Raw genomic sequence first — 9,998 nt, 5'->3', positions numbered from 1 at the left:
ACGGAAGCTATGTAGTAGGGAGGTATCTACTGACTACTGGATCCAGCCGTCGTGCATTCAGTATTTCAGTCTCACTTTTTCTTCCATTTTCCTTCAAAGGTATTTTATGGCTACGTAGAAAACAAAAGCCTTATATGCATAACGACAAAATTTAACTTTTTTTAGTCGTATTTGTGCTATTCACACAAAGTTCCATGCAATTGAAAATATAAATTATTTTTAATTAAATTTTACTATTTAATAAAATAATTATTTTTTTATATTTATTTTTATTTAATATAGTATTTTATTTTAAAATAAATATAAAGTATTTATTTAATAAAAGTATTTTTTAAAAAAATAAATAATAATTACATTTTAAAAGATTGAATATCTTATATTTTTTAACATTAATTTTTAAAAAATGTCTTACAGTTCACATAATTATTTCCTTCATTTTTATATATAAAAAATCATACAATTTAAAAAAATTAATTAACTATAATAATTATATTTAAAAAAAAAAGTGGAGAAAACGTCCTTTATTAATAAACATAATCATACATTAATTATTTTTTTTAATGTAAATAATGAAAGATAATTTAAAAAATATATAATAAATACTTATTAAAATAAGTAATTTTAATTATAAAAAAATACAAGTCAATAGTGATAATTTCTCTTATAGTAAAAAATGAAGGGAGTACGACACAAGAATCATAGAATATTTAAAAAATAATGTTACTATTGCATGAATATGAAATTTTGTAATTGAACTAGATTTATTCCTGTGCATTTAATATGTAAAAATAAAAATAAAAAATATTTTTATGCACTCAAAACAACATATTTTGTTAATAAACAACAATTTTTACTTTGTAACACGTTACCCTTGTCACAAGGCTAACTTTTTAATATACTTTAGAGCATTATGCATATACATCATCATAAAAAAAATAAAATATATACTATAATTTATGTCATAATAGTATTTATAAACTATAATTATAGCTAAAAGTAAAAACAAATAAAAATGTGTATATATTAAAAATAATTTTAAATTAAGAAAATACCATAATCAATATTATAATACTCCCTCCTGTCCTCTATATAAACTACTTTTTAATTATTCCCTTTGTCTTTTACATAGAATATTTTTAAAAAAATTATTTTGTCTTTAAATATAAAAATATCATAATAATTTTAAATAATCAAATAATTTTGCTCTTATTGTTTTGAGAAAAGTAAAAGGAATATTATTTGTGCGTTTTACCCTCCTTTGATGATATTAATTGTAATATTATTATGAATAAAATTGAAAAATTATTGTAAATTTATTTGTTTTCAACTGAATATTAAACTTTTATTGACATATATGATTTAATTAAAAATACTTTATATATAAAATGGAGAGAATACCTCACTATAATTAAGGAGATATAGTTAAATAATTAGTTTTGTCGAAAAAAAAGAAAAAAAATCCAAGTTAACTTTATTAAATGCATTGTATTTAAAAAGATAATTTTTCTTTTATATGTAACTTTTCCCTCTATTTATAAAAAATATTAAATGGTAAAATTAAAAAAACTAATGATTCATTTTTCATGTAAAAATATTATAAAATAGAACATCAATTATTCATATAATGTGATTCATGTACAGGACTGATGGTAGCATTATTTATTAATTACATGTATTACATGATAAGAAAAAACAACAACTAAATTAAGAGAAGTTTAAGACGTGCATATGAAAAGTAAGTTTTATTTTAAAAGTTTTTATTTCATGCCCCAGTATCCTCAATTGCCAACCAAATTACTTTGGATCAAAAACTTGGAATAACGGAGCGCACGCAAGAAAATGAAATTCTATTTTATAAATTAAGATTTAAAATTTATGTGTTACCTACCAAAAATTTAAATTTAAATAACACATTGTCTTATTTTAAATTTTTTATCTATGCTCATATTGAAAACATAAATAACGTACCCCATAAATATTAAAAATTTGTTACTCTATATATGTTAAAATTATAAAGAATAATTTATTATTCTAAGATGTATTATTCACTCATATATTTTAATAATATATTTTTTCTTTCAACATTTAATGGAGGATAAAAAATTTTGAAATAAAAATTTAATGACTTGGTTATAAATAGAATTAAATTTTTTTTCTTTTCTCTGCTCTATAAATAAGACTAGAGGAATTAGTAGTAGTTGTAGAATAAGCTGATGATGCTGTAACCTCATAGTGTTAGCCTCCCTTAGGAAAAGTCGCAAGTTCAATCCTTGTTACATTAACGCCTGTTATAATTTAGCTTCAGAATTTAAGAACTTAGTAAAGTTATGTTATCTCAAAAAATTATGATTCGGTAGTTATGAACAAGCCAATATCGTCGTATATCCTGGTGGCAGGAAAGTCATTGAATCCTATAATTTAGCTTCATGCAAAGAATTTATAGAGATTGGTGGAAGTATATGGATTTACATGTTTGTTACATTAATTAAAAATGCAGCACATCACAAATGAATGCTGCCATGGAGTCCAGGAAACATGTACACTACCAGAAAAGAGGGAATATATATATATATATATATATATATAATATATATAGATAATATGAATGAAGGAATGGTCAGGTGAGGAGAGGGTTTCGGTGCTCAGCACCATGGTGCTCATCATCCAGTAAGATTTAGACCGTCCAGATTAAAAATCTGGATGGTCCAGATTTTTTCAACTTTAATTTTATATTTTATAAAAATAAAATTTATAATTTTTTATAAATATATTCATCATCAATCTGAACAGTACTGATTCAATCTGAGATTTTGAGTAATTCAATTTAATATTATAATGTTTATAAACTAACTATCTAAATGTACTCTGGACAGGACATATTTAATATTAAATTTTTTAATAATTTTTTATTTTATTAAATTTTTATTATTTTTTATTTTAGTAAATATAAAATTAAAATTAAAATAAAAACTTTAAATCTAGACCTTACAGATAAAAATTTAATATTAAATTTGGACTGTTTAAAATATATTTAGATAGTTAATTTATAAAAATTATAACTTTAAATTGAACCATTCAAATTAAATCAGTTTTGTTCAGATGAATATATTTATAAAAAAATTATAAATTTTATTTTTATAAAATATAAAATTAAAATTAAAATTAAAATTAAAAAAATCTGGACCATCTAGATTTTTAATCTGGACGGTCTAGATCTTGCTGGACGATGAGCACCACGGTGCTCAGCAAGCTGCTGAGCACCGAAACCGGTTCCGAGGAGGAGGTGGTTGGAAATGAGATATCGAAAAGTGAATTTGTGGGGAATCCAGTGTATGGGTTTTGGGCTTTTGGCAATAATTTTGGAGCATCACATTTTCTGAGGAACCTTGCTGCGGATGGAGGCACGTACTGTTGGACCATCTCTATCACACCACCACGGCTCAGCCCTGAGTCCTTTGCGAATGCCTCCACCAGCTTTGGTATTAAAATCTGCTGCTCCTTCCGTATCCCCCCAGCGTCCCTACTATGTACTCTTCTTTTGCTGCTCGTAGCTCCTCCATCACTCTCTTTCCTGTATATACTCTCACCTTCACCATCAACACGTTATTAACTAATTAAACACACTAACAACAAGAACAACAAACTAAATTAGCAGCATGATCAAGAGAATGAACATATTACTGCAGGATCAGAATGGTTTCCTGAGCAGAGTGCGAAGTGTAAAAGAGGCTCTGCTCGCTCTATTGCATATGCATCTCCTCTATCTCCACTTCTTAACTTCCTCCATGGAGATAACAACAACCGAACCTACTACCCCACAAAAAAGGTTTAAAATGTCAGACTAATTTGAATTCTTCATTCACCAAAATATATTGTAAGTAGGCTAAGGTCGTAGGCTATACTTGTCCGGGTCGACACATCCTACATCCGAGGATGATATTCTGTATCGCATCAGCACTAATTGGGTATCCCCCGACATTATATGAAGCTTGGAAATGTAAGCATTATAAAAACATCATGAGCAAGTTTTGTGGCCTTCAATTTCGATCTCCTTCTTGATAGTTAAGGCTATACTCTAATTTCACCTTCAAAAGAAGAAACACTCTTTTTACATTGTTTCGTGGAATCCCATGGGTCAAAAATGCCTGTTGCAATGGAAACCAAACAAGAAGTTACATAACCCAATCGGTCAAATGTGATAAATTCAAGTCTCGAAGACTGGAAGGGAATACTTACATCCATCACCAAAGCATTGTGTACATTGATCCAAAATGCCACCTTCCCCTCGTGATTCAACTTCCCGGGATCTACTTCTTCCAAACGAACGGTGAGGGACCTGGAACAACACGACACAGGTTCCTCCCTTAATAACTTAAGACACCAAACAATTCACCATCAGCCCAATTAGAATTAATCATATGTATACCTACCTGAAATTTTGGAGCAAATTTTCTGTATCTTCCAATTTCAGACTGTCTCTGTAAATCCACGAGACCTCAAACATGGAGCCGTAGGGCCAATGTCGTGGCGTCCTTCCACTTGGAAAGGATTATCTAAGCCTACATTGAAGAAGGAATTATTTTGAACCCCGGACTCCACATATTACCCTGTTCTTCAACAGAAAATGCACTCATTGATGAAGAATAAGATGAACTTGGCGATGATATGCCATGATGTGCCATAGGTGGCTCTGCAAGTTTGCAATATATTGCTGATATGCATTTCACCATGTTCTCTGAAATCCTACTAGGCGTATCTGGAATGTGGTCAAACACGCGACTATCAAGGTGTTCTGCCAGACTGATCATTCTTGATGAAGCTATTTCAGGATACTGTATTTAACATGTGAAAGATATGATTTTAAAAGGGATATGATTAAGAAAAAAATTATATTGTGCAGTAATTAAACCAAATTCAAGTACCTCCATCATGGACAGTTGTCGAGAATGACAAGCATTTACGCAGATGTTCTAGTTGTGAACGTAGAACTGTTGGATAGTGAGGAATGACTGCGATACGCGCTGGAATAAGAAATCTTTTCTTTTGATACATTTCCATTATAGTGATCTCTTGCTGGAGTCTCAAGCTCCTGAGCATTATATCTTACGGGAAAACTCCCTACTTTTGAAAAATTGTAAGGCTTCGAGACGTCAAGAAATGAAGTAGGAGTCATTAGAGAAAGTTTCAATCTTTTGTCCTTTTCTGATGGGATTACCGAAGATAATTGTTGATCAAACACTTTTCAATACAAAGTTAGAAGGTGTTGCTCCAAAAACACAATTTCTAACTCCAACACTGCAATTTCTTTTATCAAGTTTTGTTGCTGGCTGAAGTCAAAAGCAACTTGCATAATTAATCTAGACGAAAATCAAACCATTCATGAGCATGAACGTGCAAGGTATACTAACACTAGAAGTAACATTTGAAAAAAAACTAAAAATTGTTAAACAACAAATGCTACGGATTTTTACGGAACAGTCAAAGTCTTTGACGATGGCACTACCTGGGTAATACATTGTTTAAATCTACAAAAGATGACGGTTTGTACCCAAGTGCTGTTTTTAATCCACATCTCACCTTAGATTGGTCTTGTAATATTCTCTCAAGTTGTAAAATCTGCAGATAAATAGGCAGATTCATAAGTCCAGCAAAGAAAAAAGCATGGGTTCATGAAAATGGCTAATTTGTAGACTTGCACGGTCCTGGAAATATGGCTTCAGCCTTCAGCAATACAACAACAACAACAACAACAAGCCTTTATCCTACTAGGTGGGGTCGGCTACATGAATTATAAGACGCCATTGTGCTCTATCATTTATCAAGCTTTTAGGAATATTATTAATTAAGAGATCGCGTTCAACAACTTCCAAGAGTGTTCTCTTAGGCCTTCCTCTACCTCTCTTAATCGGACTCAAAGTTATATGTTTCACTCTTCTCACTGGTGCCTCCCTTGGTCTTCTTTGTACATGCCCAAACCATCTCAACCGATTTTCTACCATTTTTTCCTCAATAGGTGCCACCCTAACTTTTTCGCGTACGTGCTCATTTCAAATTTTATCTTTACGTGTATGTCCGCACATCCATCATAACATTCTCATCTCTGCTACTCCAACTTTATGCTCTTGCTGTCCCGTTAGAGCCAGCATTCACTACTATATAACATTGCCAGTCTAATAGCAGTGCGATAAAAATTTCCTTTAAGTTTATTAGGCACCTTACAGTTGCAAATAACTCCTTGAGCTTTTCTCTAATTAAACCACCCAGCTTGAATTCTATGTGAAATATCTCCACTGATTTCGCCATCATTTTGAATAATGGCTCCCAAATATCTAAACTTTTCTACTTGAGGTATAATTTGATCTCCCAATTTCACTTCCAAATTATTGTCGAATAGTCCTTTACCAAATTTATAATATAAATATTCCATCTTACTTCTACTCAGACAGAAACCTTTCGACTCCAATGTCCTCTTCCATAACTCAAGTTTGCAATTAACCTCTTCTCTTGTCTCTACTATAAGAACTATATCATCTGCAAAGAGCATACATTTGGGATTTCCTCTTGAATATATTCCGTCAAAACATTTCAAATTAAGTTGAACAAATAAGTACTCAGAGATGATCCCTGATGTAGTCCAATCTTTATAGGAAAATCCTTTGTTTGACCACTAGGAGTTCTTATACTAGTTTTTACCCCCTCATACATATCTTGAATGGCTTTAATATAAGCAATCCGTACTCCCTTTTTTTCCAACGCTTTCCAAAAGCACTTCTCTTGGTATACGGTCATAAGCTTTTTCCAAATCAATAAAAACCATGTGTAGATCTTTATCTTTACAACGATACTTTTTCATTAATCCCCTTAATAGATAAATCGCCTCTGTAGTTGATCTACCTGGTATAAAACCAAATTGATTCTCAAAATACTTGTCTCCAATCTCAACCTGTGCTCAATTACTTTCTCCCACAATTTCATTGTGTGGCTCATGAGTTTAATCCCTCTATAGTTAGTACAATTCTGAATATCTCCTTTATTTTTATGAATAGGAATTAATGTACTTCTCCTCCACTCATCATGCATTTTCTTGGACCGTAAAATCACATTAAATAACTTAGTTAACCATCTCACCCTTTCTTCACCTAAACATTTCCACGCTTCAATAGATATACAATCAGGTCCGTTGGCTTTACCATGTGTCATTTTCTTAAGAGCTTCCTTTACCTCCTTATCACGTATTATTGATAGAATGATAAATTTTGTTCTCCTTCACCAGTTACTAAATCCTCCAAGTTACTAGATGAATCCTCTCCATCATTGAAAAGTTTAGAAAAGTAAGTCTCCCATCTATTTTTAATTTCATCATCTGTAACTAAAATTCTTCCCTCTTCATCCTTAATACACCTTACCTGTTTTAGATCTCTTGATTTTCTTTCCCTACTCTTGGCAACCTTATAAATATTTTGCTCTCCTTCCTTCGTCTCAAGATTCTTATAAAATTCTTCAAAAGCTTTAGAACGTGTTTCACCCACAGCTCTCTTAGTTTCCTTCTTAGCTATACGATACCTCTCCCAATTTTCCTCATTGTTATACAAATGTATGGCTTTAAAACAGTTCTTCTTATATTTGATTTTATTCTGTACACTATTATTTCACCACCAAAACTTCTTATCTCTCGAACCAGAACCTTTCGATTCTCCCAAAACTACTTTTGCAACCTCCTGTATCTTTTTAGCCATATCCTCCCATATGATGTTAGCACTTCCCTGAGATTCTCAAATTCCTTTACCTAAAAGATTTCGCTTAAAAATATCTTGCTTCTCACCTTTTAATTGCCACCACCTAATCCTTGGTGTTACTACTTGTCAACCTTTTTAGATTTTACTCATAATACACACATCAAGGACTAGGACCCTATGTTGTGTCGTTACAGCATCTCCGGGGATCACCTTACAATTTTTACAAAGTCTTCTATCTGTGTTCCTAACCAAAAGAAAATCAATCTGTGACCTTAAGGCTCCACTTTTGTAAGTGATGAGATGCTCATCTTTCTTCTTGAAATAAGTATTGGCAATCTTAAAATCATACGCCAATAAGAAATCAAGAAGAGTTTGTCCTTCATTGTTTAGCTCTCCAAAACCAAAACCATCATGCACCCTCGCATACTGACCAGCTTCCCTCCTGACATGCCCATTAAAGTTTCCTCCAATAAAAATCTTTTCACTCTGTGGTATGTGTCGAATCAACCCCTCCAGATCCTCCCAAAATAATTCCTTAAGACTGGCTTCTGTCCCGACTTGCGGCACATAAGCGCTAACAAATTAACAGTCTCACGTCCAATTATCATTTTTAAGGAAATAATTCTGTCTCCAATTCTGCTAACTTCTACAACGTTCTTCTTCCACTCCTTATCTATAATGATGCCTACTCCATTGCGTGCACTTACTTTTCCTGTATACCAAAGTTTGAAACCTTGAATATCCTTAACTTCTTCTCCACGCCATTTTGTTTCTTGCAGGCAAAGGATATTGATTTTCTTTTGAATCATAACCCCTACAACCTCTATAGATTTATAATTTAATGTCCCAATATTCCAAGTACCAAATCTAATTTTGCTCTTATGGACTAACTTCTTTAGCCGCGTGCGTCCAGAATGACGCGTCAGCCCTTGCTCATTTAACACTACATCCGGGCGTCGATGCAGCAGCTCTAACTCACTTATCACTATACTCAAGCCATGCAGCGCGTTACTTACGGGCAACGACCTAGCATTAACATTATAACGTCTATTGTCCATGTTCATGATAGATTCAACAAAGTTTTACATTGGCTGTTGATGGCCTAACACAACCTTCCTCCTTTACCCGAGCTTGGGACCGGCTATAAACATAGGCGGAGTTCCTTCAGCAATACATGCAAGTGAAAAATTTTCACGGACTGCGTGTAGGTATTGCATCATACATCTTGCTTCAGGTTATCTTGGATGTCACCAGCAGGGGTTTTCTTCTTCCTAACTTCAACACTCTCCGTGAAGTATCGCATACCCTACGTGCAGAAATCATATATACCTGAGTCTAATAACGCATGCATGTGAATTAGCAGGCTCAAAATTTTACCAGCTTCGTTGGGTCTGAGGTTTCAGAGGGACTGTTATTCCACATCTTTCTCCATTCCCTCTTTGCTAGGAAGGCTGCCATGTCAAGAGATTGAACAAAACAAAGATAATTTTTTATTTGACTGCACTTTAAAGAGATCAAATAGCATTCCCCGGTTCTCACAAAACAGACTAGTATTAAATGTGAAAGCTTTCATTTCCATGTTATGAAAAATACAATTCTCAAAGCAAAATTTCCTAAGTCAGCAGAATGTGTTCAGAAATGGTTATAAAGTTAACAAAACTAGAAAAGTGAAAGATAAACAAGAAGCCTATTCAAGGCTTTCTGTCTGCATTTCACTTTCCCTAACCCCTTAATTCCCAAGTCCAGCCAAAAACAGAACTGCCATAATGGTTTGGATAAAACCCACGATTACTTCAGGGAAAAGCCTTTTGACCAATGAATGAGCCTTCTCTATCAGAACTCTCGCCACTTCAAACAAGGACATGTCAGAATCAAAACGTTTAAAGTTTGGACGAATCTCAGTCTAGACTCTAGAGATAATGAAAAAGTGGCTGGGAATGTTACGTATATCTCATTCACGACTTGAGAGGTGTTGATTGTTCATCTACCCTTCGTATCATAATACGATATAGAACCTGTTGATTTGATGGAACAACATCAATATTAAAGAAAACGGATGGGAATTTATCTGGTTGAAACGTGAAAACAATATGATGTGTATGTTGCGCTAAAAGAATAGCATCTATCTTTTCTCGGAAACATTTCTGAAATGGAAAACAAGTCAATTTACTAAGGCATGCTCATAATTCACTGTCACCTTTTTATTTTTTAGTTTACATGGGCTTCTTGTATTTTCTGAAGCACAAGCTCAATTCATAGGCT

At 32.6% G+C, this 9,998-nt stretch overlaps 1 pseudogene; it reads right to left on the bottom strand.

The window, feature by feature from the left end:
- Positions 1–3,187: 3,187 nt before the first annotated feature.
- On the bottom strand, positions 3,188–9,194 carry LOC129311461 (uncharacterized; annotated as a pseudogene).
- Positions 9,195–9,998: the final 804 nt, after the last annotated feature.

This window comes from Prosopis cineraria, unplaced genomic scaffold (genome assembly GCF_029017545.1).
Source record: "Prosopis cineraria cultivar Desert tree isolate PC_DT_omini unplaced genomic scaffold, ASM2901754v1 PC5, whole genome shotgun sequence".
Lineage (NCBI taxonomy): Eukaryota > Viridiplantae > Streptophyta > Magnoliopsida > Fabales > Fabaceae > Prosopis > Prosopis cineraria.
This window is presented reverse-complemented; position numbering and strand designations above follow the sequence as displayed.